The following is a 12,719-nucleotide window of genomic DNA, read 5'->3' on the forward strand; positions in this document are numbered from 1 at the left end:
CAATCTTTGAAGTATCTACCATAACACCATCCTTGGATATCACATGACCAAGGAAAGACACTCTAGACAACCAAAATTCATACTTAGAGAATTTAGCGAACCACTTTTGACGACGGAGGATCTCCAAAATGATACAAAGATGTTCGGCATGCTCTTCTTCGGACTTGGAAAAGATGAGAATATCATCGATGAACACTACAACTCACTTTTCCAAGAACTCACTAAAAGTTCGGTTCATTTGGTCCATGAAGATAGCGGGGGCATTTGCCAATCCAAAGCGAATCACCTTAAACTCAAAGTGTCCATACCTTGTGCTAAAGGCGGTCTTAGGGATATCGGACTCACGAACGGGAATTTAATGATAACCGGATCTCAAATCAATCTTGGAAAAAGTAGAAGCACCTTTGAGTTGATCGAACAAATCTTCAGTCCTTGGTAGAGGATACTTGTTCTTGATGGTAACACGGTTAAGCTCGCGGTAGTCAATGCAAAGTCTCATGGATCCATCTTTCTTCTTTACAAAGAGAACGGGAGCACCCCAAGGTGAGGCACTAGGTCTAATGAATCCTTTCTCAATCATCTCGTCAAGTTGCTTTCTCAACTCCTTCAACTCGGTTGGCGCCATAGGGTATGGGGCTTTAGCAATCGGACCGGTTCCGGGTACAAGGTCAATAGAGAACTCAACATCACGCTCGGGAGGTATTCCGGGCAATTCTTCGGGAAAGACATCGGCGAATTCACAAACCACAAGCACTTCTGCGATCTTTGGTAAGGAAGGGGAGGTAGAAGTCACCACACATAGAATGATTTGGTAACCTTTCCTCTTCATGCTCATCAACTTCAAAGCGGAAATCATCTTCATGCCTACTTGGGAACGGACTCCTTTATAGGACACACGGGTGCCTAGCGGACTCTTGAGGCAAATCTTTTGGTCTCTACACTCGAATCTTGCATCATACTTTGACAACCAATCCATACCCAAAATTACATCGAATTCCTCAAGGGGAAAACGAAGTAGGTTAGCTGGAAACAAGGTTCCCGAAATAGAAATAGGAATGTCGGAGAAAGAAAGGGAACAAGAGAACATTTCTTCGGAAGCTAAAGATATAGATGTTTCCTCACTAGGAATGGGCTCAAGGTCTAGTTTCTCCGAAAACTTGGAAGATATAAAAGATAAAGATGTGCCGGTATCAAGTAAAATAAGGCAAGGTTGATCAAAAATTGAGAACATACCCGTAATGATATCGGGATGAGCGGCGGCTTCGGCTCGACTCATGACAAAGATGGTTCCTCTTGGCCTAGCATTTGGAGTAGGAGCATCCTTCTTCTCGGGGCAATAAATAGCACGATGTCCGGGCTTCTTACAATAAAAGCAAGTCAAGGGCTTGCCATAGCATCCAATTCCGGGGTGTAGAGCTTGCCTACAATGGTAGCACTTACGGTCTTTCTCAAGCTTATTATTTGATGTGGGAGCTTGTCCTCTTGGTTCTTGTCCTCCATGGTCTCGTATCCTTGGCGCAAACCTCATCTTGTTGGCATAGTTTGAAGTTGAAGGCACAAATGGTCTCTTGCCATGAAAGTTAGAACGGTAAGAATGAGAAGAGGAGTGGGGCTTGGCTTCTTCTTCAATGGCCTTCAAAGAGCTTTCGGCCCAAATATCATCATCATAGACTTACACAAAGGTAGTTGAGGTTCTTCTCACCATGCTTTCCACTTTAGGATTCAACTTATTCTTGTAGAAGTAGACATGATCCTCTTCATCTTTCACGAACATGGAGGCATAATGAGCAAGTTCATTAAAATTGTCGGTGTAGGCTTGAATCGATAGCTTCCCTTGCTTGAAGTCCATGAACTCCTTCAACCTTTGTTGCTTGAGCTCCTTAGGATAGAAGCGGGTTTCCACAAGTGACTTGAAGCGGCTCCAATCAAAGTTGGGGTCTTGAGTAGCGGTAGGGCCGGTCAAAGTCCACCACCTATCGGCTTACTTCACAAGAAAGTGACAGGCCAACCTCACCTTGTCCTCCTCTCGGGCATCAAAGAGAGAGAAGTTCTTCTCCATGTCACGAAACCAGTCTGAGAGAGCAACGGGATCCACTTCACCACCATAGGTCCTAGCCTTGTTCCTTTCTAGTTGACTTGCAATCCAAGCATAGCTTCCTTGACGGTTAGCTTCATGTGGAGGGTGAACGGGTTGAGCATTTTGTTGATTAGCAAGCACTTGAGTGAGGGCTTGCATGATAGCATTTTCCACATTGGTTGGTCGCACCATCTTTTTGCACAAGAGTAAACAAGTTAGAACCTACCACAAAGCATACACAAAAAGACTACCAACTTAGGTCCTTAATTCTACCCATCTCTCATTCATTATTCAAGGTCAAGTTCACAATTAGGTTTGGGGTACACATGTGTGCGTCGGGTGCAACATAGGCTCTGATAACAACTATGACACCCCTCGTTAAGGCAATGGAAATAAATAGTAAAATGCAGCGGAAAACACGGGATTTTTAAAACTTTTTGAGGCTTTTATTGAAGTCAAACGCGAGGTATCACCAACAATGATAAATAATTATAGTTAGTTAAATTTGTTGGAGTATGTGTCCTCGATAATAATGCGATCACATATTTAAATCTCATATTAAGAATGCTAAAGGGAAAGTAATATTTTATAGTCAACCGATCCACATTAATCGGTAATGATTGGCTGACTAGAGTTTGACATTACTGTCGTATGATGGTGGTGATCAGTTGATCCCTTAAGGTCATACCTCTAGGGAAACATTCTTAATAGATTAATTAATTAATTGTATGACGATACAAGTTAATTAATTCCTTAAAATTGAACAAACGATTTTGTGAGTAATAATACGTATCTTATTGCAATTTGATTAAATAAGATTTGTACTAAGTAATTAAATTGATTTATTACTTAAAGTTTATTTATTGTTTATGAAACAATTATAATAAGAATGAATGGTTTATTATAAATACAAGTAGTTGTGATTTATAATTCTATGACCCATTTTAAGTAATTGTAATTGTGAATTACTAGTTAATTTTCTATGTGATTTATTTTGTTTATATAATGATTTTTAATAAGTTAAAAATGCATTATTTGAATTACATATCTAGTAACATGACCAATATATCACACTATACAAATTGACATTTGACAAACTTAAAATAGATCCATTTTATCTTATGTGAGCCGTGTAAATGGGGAATAAGAGGAAATTGTGCCTTGATTATTTTAATTAAGTGGAAGGCATAATCATAACCTACTAATGATAGGTTTGCATGCCTAAACTCTTGAGAAGAGAAATTTACAAAAGCATTGGGCACTCTTCGCCTATGCTCCCCGGCCACCCTTGTAAATTGGGAGAGTTTTTCTCTTCCAATTTATACAATTCATTCTTATAAGTTTATTACTTGGTTAATAACTCATCTCTCTAGTCATTGTTGTTGAACACCCTAGAAAAATCTCACATTATCTCTAATATTATTCTCTCATTACTAGAAGTACTATACTAATAATATTAGTAATAATTTAAGGACAAAAATACTAATTTCTAGTAACTAAATTAGTATTTGTATTAAGAGTGTTTCCTTGGTACAAATCCTTAAGGAATAGATCCCATTATTGGATCTAGGGTTTTTCTTGGGCATTTGGATTTTTCTTTAAGAAGACTAATTTGGTAGGAGACTAATTAGTATAAACCATCTCGGCCCTCTATGAAAGAATAATCGATTTTTCTTCTTACTTTGTATTTTGTTATGTATGCATAATTCCTTTTAGTTTATGACTTAACTAATAAACACAATAGTCATTAGAAGTGTCTAATAAGAGATTAATGAATCTTTCAATTGGTATCAGAGCAAGAGTTGTTGCATGCATAATCGATTTTGTTTTTCCGAGTTAATATGTTAACATATAAAACTAGAAATTTGTGATTTATGAAGATAAAGGCCACGAAATTTTTGCATGTTAAACCTTCTGGACCTTAATTAATTTTAGGTCATTTTTGATGATTTATGGTATTTTATTGCACTTTAATATATTTTTAGTATTTTTATTACATTTTATTGAATAAAATGTCACTTAAAATGCTAATATTAGTAAGACTATGATTCTGACCTTGAAATTTTTACACGACCTTACATGCATAATTTACACATTGTATATAAAATTTTGTATAAAATGGTTTTATATAGCATGATTTATGATTTTTTCATGATAAAATTGATTAAATAGATGTATTTTGGTTAAAAATGGTTAGACTTCGTTAATGCCCATGAAATTTTAGTGTGTTGTCACATGCAATGTTTACACACTGTATGTAAATTTTCAGATGAAATGGTTTCATTTTGCATAATTTATGATCTTTAGATGTAAAAATCACATAAATAGTGACTATTTTAGGAAAAATAGCTAAAATGAATTTTATGGCATGAAATTTTTTCTCAATGTTGTATATATGATATGAACATCCGATCTAAATTTGCATGTTAAATTTCGTATGATTTAAATGGTTATTAATTTTTATGAGATATAAATTGATAAATAGCAACTTTAATAGTCATTTATATAAAAATTCGATTTTGGGCTTAAAATTTGTCAATTTCAGGTTAAAGAAACTTATTTAGAATATTCAAAATTTTAATTTTGATTTTTTGCATAATTTTATGTTTAATTTTGAATTAAAGGGTTAAAATTATGTTCTATACGATTTATTTGTGAAATAAATTAAAATAATCTAAGGGCAAATTTTATTAAAATTTTGGAATGTTGGGAATTTTCCAGAATATACAAAATTATGATTTTAAATTTTTCGAATTTTTATGACTTAGTTGGGAATTATTTCTTTATTATTAAGAATAATAGAAGTTTAAAGAGCAATAATGAAATATCAAGTTGAATTATTGTCAAATGTTTAGTGAAGACTAAATTTTTGAGTCCTAAGAAGGTTGGGGTAATTAACTTGGACATAGATTTGATTTATGTAATATTGTGTGATTTTAAAAGGTTAATTGTCACAATAATCCATAAAACCGGACCAAATATTCGATATTAACTTAATAGGGCGATTTGGCACATCACATGGCATGTTTCATACATATATTAATGCTGCATTTTTAGTATGATTTTCATATTTTATTTTATATAATTTTGAATTATGTAATTTGTACTTAGTATGGCCTTAGTTTTTAATTGGTATTTCCCGAAATGAATGGGGATATCAATTCGGTTGTAATTATTGTGATCTCGTATCACTTTTATTTTATTTTGGTTTTTCTTTTATAATGTATAAATTAGAAAAGCTATGTAATTTATTTATTTCGGAGTTCCTTGAAGACGGTGCAATTCGAGAAGGTGGTCCGACAAAGACGGTGTTGCCTTGGAGTGCGTGCCAAATGAAGTTCAAGGGAGCAAAGGAGTTGGCTTCCGAATTTGTAAATAGTTTATTTGATTTACTATTTTTAGGAAGGCCATACTAGGATTTTATCGTTTTTTCTTTGCATTTGTTTTATATATGTTTGTATGCATAGCCAAATCGCCATAACTACACATGCATATTATTTTATCGAGTCATCGACCGTGTCAATTATAATTATCGTAGTTCACCGCTTTAGTTCACTTAAAACGTGATAGATAACAAATTGACAAGACCTCTCACTTATAATAATTGAGAATTAGCCTTAACAAATAGTAGAACCATGAGTCCCAATTTCATAGGGAAGTAGGCTCGGCTCACCGGGGTGCTTAACTTGTTACGTTGGGTAAGTGGGTAGTAAATTGTTATTACATCGAAATTTGGATTGAGCTCAACGGAAGTATTCGTGACCGTAGTCGCATGTGTTCCGGGCTTAAGATAAATATTAAAGTAATTTTATCGACCGAGAGTTCTAGAAGTAGAATCGATTAAAGAGTTAATCCACCGAGTTATATTGATTAGGGATGAATCGGCTCACCGTGCCCGAGTTAATATGAATTTGGATCTCGGGATCATTTATAATAGTTGGGTAGAGATCACTATGTAAATGTTTAAAACTTGTTAAAATGTTTACAAGAATTATTAAAACAATAAATGTTTATTAATTCCTTCACTTCCTATTTTTGTAGTCAAATATTGTTTCTCAATTGCAATGGCAAGTCTAAATTCATCCGCAACCACTAGCTCGAACACTCTCACCAATGTTTCATGGCTCTGATCCTTCATGGATCGTTGTAAATTAGAAAAGAATGGGTCCAACTTCGCCGATTGGGACGCTCAAATTCGCTTGGTCGCGGAGGGTGACGACAAGCTTCGTTACCTTACCGAGGCCTCTCCCGCCGCACCTGCCGCTAGGTCTACCCCCGCCGCTAGGCAAGCCTATGAGACTTACCAAAAGGAATCGGCCGCGGTCAAAAATGTGTTGATCTTCTCTATGGAGGCCGAACTCCAAAGGAGTGCTATAAAGATTAGCACCGCCTATGAGATATATACGAAGCTTGTGACCATGTTTTCACAAGCTCCGAGGATCATTCAATATGAAGCGGCATCCGCATTCTTCGATCTCAACATTAAGGAGGGCCAAAAGGTTAGCCCTCATGTGCTCAAGTTGATGGAGCATGTTGAGACCCTAAAATTGCAAAAGGTAGAGATTCCTGAAGAACTCGTCATTGATCGAATTCTTCATTCCTTGAACAAGGTTAAGGCATATGTTCAATTCAGGGTGAATTTTAATATGCAAAACTTGAAAGGATCCCTCGATGAATTGCACAAAATGCTTGTGCAAGCCGAGAGGGACATGGGGCTAAATGCTAGCACCACCAAGGATGTGCTCTACATTAATCAAAAGTGCAAAGGGAATTTCAAGAAAGGTGGTAATAAGGGAAAGAGGCAAACTCCCTATAAGAAAAAAGGAAAATCTTGTGAAGCTAACTCCTATAAGCCCAAGAAGGGTGCCCCGTCCGGGGACAAATGCCACTATTGTAATGGTGTTGGGCATTGGAAGAGAAATTGTCCAAAGTACCATGGCGATATAAAGGCTGGAAAGGTTATTCCAGTAGGTAAATAACTATCCCTATCTTTTATGTTTCGATCTCAACTTTGCTATTTTGATACAAGTTGTGATGATTACCCCGCTTTTTATTGTAATTAGGGCATCCAAGCAAGGACAAGGGAAAAGAAAAGCAAGCCTAGAAGATCTTGAGGGAAGCTAGATGTAGCCGCCCATGGTGCTAGATCGATGGAAGCTTAGCTTTATTTTGCTTTGTCTTTATTTTCATGTTGTATTTTGAAATTTTAGAACTATTTTGATTTCCTCGTTCGACTTGGGAATTTGGTTGTTTCCTTCAACAATGGTTGTATTTTGGATATTCGTGACTTGGTTTGCAACCCAAGTCACTTACCTTATCTTATCGTTTGTTCTAAAATTTGTCATCATACACTACTTGCATCATGAAACATAAGATTATCAACTTAAATTGATCAAATAGACAATTATAATGATTGAGTCATTATATATCCATCAGCTATGAATTCGATTCTCCTTATGTCATTGTAACTTAAGTCACAACTTACTTATGTAAGATCAATTGTGAAGTTAAATTGAGTTATTGAACTCAGACTAGGGGACCGTTAACAACCTTATTTGATACACCTATCAAGTTTAAATCGTCTAGTCTATATTATCTTTTCAACATATCTCAAATATATCACTATAAAGTTGATATGTGATAAGTTTTCCTCTTTCACCATCATTATTTGTGGCTCAAAAGCTATCTTTGGAGAAAAAGGGGATTTATTTTCCTAAAGATAGAGTGGGAGTGAATTTAGCCACAAACCTTAACTAGATGGGATCTACGTGAGGACACCAAAAGAAGATGTTCTTAAGGAAACTACGTGAAGAGACCAAAAGAAGATGTTCTTAAGGGTACTACGTGAGGAGGCCAAAAGAAGATGTTCTTAAGGAAATTACGTGAGGACAACAAAAGAAAGCGTTCTTTAGGAAATTTGGATTATGATCTATGATGTGAATTTACCTAGAGATTTTAAAATTAGATATTTTACTTAAGAGCCTTATGAAACTATGGTATCTATGCAAGTAAATGGATTTTTTGGGGATTGTTGAGACCAATCCAAAGTAAATAGAAATTTATGATTAAAAAGTTGCATAGAGTGGCATGTCGATGTCTACAAAAGCTAAGTTATTTATTAACTATGCGAAAGATTTAAATCAATGTTATACCTCATTATGAAAATAAGTAAGGTATTAAAACCACTTTCCAAATCGGCATTTTGAAAGGGATATGTGAATGACATATGTGGTTTTAACTAATACTTAGAAAAGCAATGATCATTCCAATTCATGTAATGTTTCGAATAAGTTGTTGAAATTGAAACATGTGTATACATGAACTTGAGTGGGAGGAAGAGAATGTCATGTTTAGACATGAAGTTCAGTGGGAGCAATCATCCTTCAAGAATTGCATAAATTGTCACTCATTGGAAATGACGTGCAAATAAGTTTTCAATTTTGGATGAAATTAGACATTATGCAAATCTATTGTAACATGGCATGTTATATAGGCACTGGGATGGGTATCTTATGATGATAATGATCCTTCATCTTAAAGGGATCAACCAGTTAAGTAGGTTATTCATATGGATGAAAATTGAATTATCATAGAGTCATGATTATTCAAATGAACCTAAGAACTGTTGCCTACATGAATTAAATCACTAATGTTTCCGCCGTTAGTATAATCATGTATTCCTTGATCCACATGTCTTAGATGAATTACATGCTTGGAGCATGAGAAGTCGATAACATGTTTACCCATATGAGAGTCATTGGTAAGCCTTTAGGAACCGTCATGAATTCTCAAGGAGAACTAATAGTTTGTTCTAGAGCTTGGAAGAATAACAAGTTGTGTATCAAGAGGTTACACAAACTAAAGTTTCCAAACTCATTTGGATTTGTGAAAATCCTCGGCAGTTTATTGACATAAGGAGTAAGAGACTAGAAAAGTGTATTTTATTGTCATCCATTGCAAGATTCTACGAAATGAACCTAAGTACGTTGTGATTAGGTGGTGTGCTTTAAAACTACAAGTAGCGTTGTCCACCGAAACACAAGTCACAAGTTATATGATAACAGTAAGAGCTTCTTTCAAACTAAAGAACCTAAGTCTAGTATGAAGTCTAGACATGTACTTAGTAAAATTCATGTTATAAGGGATAACATAAAATTGAAGGAAATCGCAATTCACAAAGCTTGATCACTTGGACACATGGTATGTTCAAAAACTAAACTTTTATTGCGTTAGGCAAGTGCATAAGTGCACTTATGATTATAAGACATGGAGTAGCAATATGGTATTAACTACTCGTGTGTGATAATCACATTTATTGTTTGAGTTATCGTTAACTCATCTTGTACTTTGTTACATCCAAATTAAATGGGTTGTTGAGACAATATTGAATCCCATTAAAGTGAACTGGATTAACATAGTATTCCCCCCTAGTTACTTATATGAGGTGACATCTCGAAGTAACTAGAGTGTGATGCGATTGATGGCAAGTTCAAGTGCCAGAAAGTCATGAGAGATGACTAGTCGATCACATAGGCAGACTGTGAGGGACACTCTGTCGGGCTTATGACCGCTTATAGAGTTCTGGAAATTTTTATAGGCTGGTCGTGGCGAGAGCTACTATGGTATTTTTATGACTCGATTCTTTGACTAAAGACTGTTCGCCTAAGATGGCAAAGTTTCAGAGTGACTTTGATTTATGTTCTGCGACCTTCGTAATTGGGGTCTAATGGGCGTATTTTGGGTCATGATGAGTTGTGGCTAATCGAAGGGAAAAGTGCAATAGGAATTGTCCATCCCCGTCAGGGTTATCTTATATCACAAGGCCACTCGAGGAGCAATGAACAGAAAATGCGTGGCCACGCTCGGAAGGTACCTATGGTAGATGATTCCGGTCAGACAGTTATTCTCCAAATGAGGAAACCACTCTTGATATGATCAAATGCAACTACGACCTGCAAGACACCTTGCATTGAGTGGGAGATAGTAATAGGACAAGAGAATTGGTGACGCACACTTGTCGCGGCCAAGTGGGAGATTGTTGGACTATGTGTCCTCGACAATAATGCGATCACATGTTTAAATCTCATATTAAGAATGCTAAAGGGAAAGTAATATTTTATCGTCAACTGATCCACATTAATCGGTAATGATTGGCTGACTAGAGTTTGACATCACTGTCGTATGACGGTGGTGATCAGTTGATCCCTTAAGGTCATACCTCTAGGGAAACATTCTTAATTGATTAATTAATTAATTGTATGACATTACAAGTTAATTAATTCCTTAAAATTGAACAAATGATTTTGTGAGTAATAATACGTATCTTATTGTAATTCGATTAAATAAGATTTGTACTAAGTAATTAAATTGTTTTATTACTTAAAGTTTATTTATTGTTTATGAAACAATTATAATAAGAATGAATGGTTTATTATAAATACAAGTAGTTGTGATTTATAATTCTATGACCCATTTTAAGTAATGGTAATTGTGAATTACTAGTTAATTTTGTATGTGATTTATTTTGTTTATATAATGATTTTTAATAAGTTAAAAATGCATTATTTGAATTACATGTCAAGTAACATGACCAATATGTCACACTATACAAATTGACATTTGACAAACTTAAAATGGATCCATTTTATCTTATGTGAGCCGTGTAAATGGGGAATCAGAGGAAATTGTGCTTTGATTATTTTAATTAAGTGGAAGGCATAATCATAACCTACTAATGATAGGGTTGCATGCCTAAACTCTTGAGAAGATAAATATGCAAAAGCATTGGGCACTCTTCCCCTATGCTCCCCGGCTACCCTTGTAAATTGGGAGAGTTTTTCCTTCCAATTTATACAATTCGTTCTTATAAGTCTATTACTTGGTTAATAACTCATCTCTCTAGTTATTGTTGTTGAACACTCTAGAAAAATCTCATATTATCTCTAAAATTATTCTCTCATTACTAGAAGTAGTATACTAATAATATTAGTAATAATTTAAGGACACAAATACTAATTTCTAGTAACTAAATTAGTATTTGTATTAAGAGTGTTTCCTTGATACAAATCCTTAAGGAGTAGATCCCATTATTGGATCTATGGTTTTTCTTGGGCATTTGAATTTTTCTTTAAGAAGACTAATTTGGTAGGAGACCAATTAGTATAAACCATCTCGGCCCTCTATGTAAGAATAATCGATTTTTCTTCTTACTTTGTATTTTGTTATGCATGCATAAGTTCCTTTTAGTTTATGACTTAACTAATAAACACAATAGTCATTAGAAGTGTCTAATAAGAGATTAATAAATCTTTCAATTGGTATCAGAGCAAGAGTTGTTGCATGCATAATCGGTTTTGTTTTTCCGAGTTAATATGTTAACATATAAAACTAGAAATTTGTGATTTATGAAGATAAAGGCCACGAAATTTTTGCATGTTAAACCTTCTGGACCTAAATTAATTTTAGGTCATTTTTGATGATTTATGGTATTTTATTGCACTTTAATATAGTTTTAGTATTTTTATTACATTTTATTGAATAAAATGTCACTTAAAATGCTAATATTAGTTAGACTATGATTCTGACCTTGAAATTTTTACACGACCTCACATGCATATTTTACACATTGTATATAAAATTTTGTATAAAATGGTTTTATATAGCAGGATTTATGATTTTTTCATAATAAAATTGATTAAATAGACGTATTTTGGTTAAAAATGGTTAGACTTCGTTAATGCCCATGAAATTTTAGTATGTTGTTACATGCAATGTTTACACACTGTTTGTAAATTTTCAGATGAAATGGTTTCATTTTGCATAATTTATGATCTTTAGATGTAAAAATCACTTAAATAGTGACTATTTTAGGAAAAATAGCTAAAATGAATTTTATGGCATGAAAAGTTTTCTCAATGTTGTATATATGATATGAACATTATCCGATCTAAAGTTGCATGTTAAATTTCGTATGATTTAAAGTGTTATTAATTTTTATGAGATATAAATTGATAAATAACAACTTTAATAGTCATTTATATAAAAATTCGATTTTGGGCTTTAAATTTTTCAATTTCAGGTTCAAGAAACGTATTTAGAATATTCAAAATTTTAGATTTGATAAGTGTTCTTGGTGATTAACATTCCTTTAAGAGAGTTCATCAACTCAATATCACTTTATAATTGATCATATACAAGCCTTAAGCTTGTGGACATATAATGAATCCCATCATTATAGTTGTCCATTAGATCACTTAAGTGAATGATCATATATTTCTATGAGCAAGCATATAAAGACGAATTTTTAGAACAAGGATAAGATACGATAAAACGGGTGACTTGGGTTGCAAACCAAGCCACCATAATCAAAAATACAACAATTGTTTTAGAAAGGATCAAACATTTCCATGTCGAACACGGAAATCAAAAGGTTCTAAAAATCCGAAACATAATTAAAATAAGACAATAAAAAGTCAAGCTTCATGGAAGCTACTCCTAGCTTCTTGATGGTTTCTCAAGCTTGCTTTTCTTTTCCTTTGTCTTTGCTTGGTGGAGACCCTATTTACAATAAAAGGGGATACATTATCACAACTTTGTATCACAATACCATAGTTGAATTAGAAACATAAAAGAAAGGATAGTC

Source organism: Silene latifolia, chromosome 4 (assembly GCF_048544455.1).
Source record: "Silene latifolia isolate original U9 population chromosome 4, ASM4854445v1, whole genome shotgun sequence".
NCBI lineage: Eukaryota > Viridiplantae > Streptophyta > Magnoliopsida > Caryophyllales > Caryophyllaceae > Silene > Silene latifolia.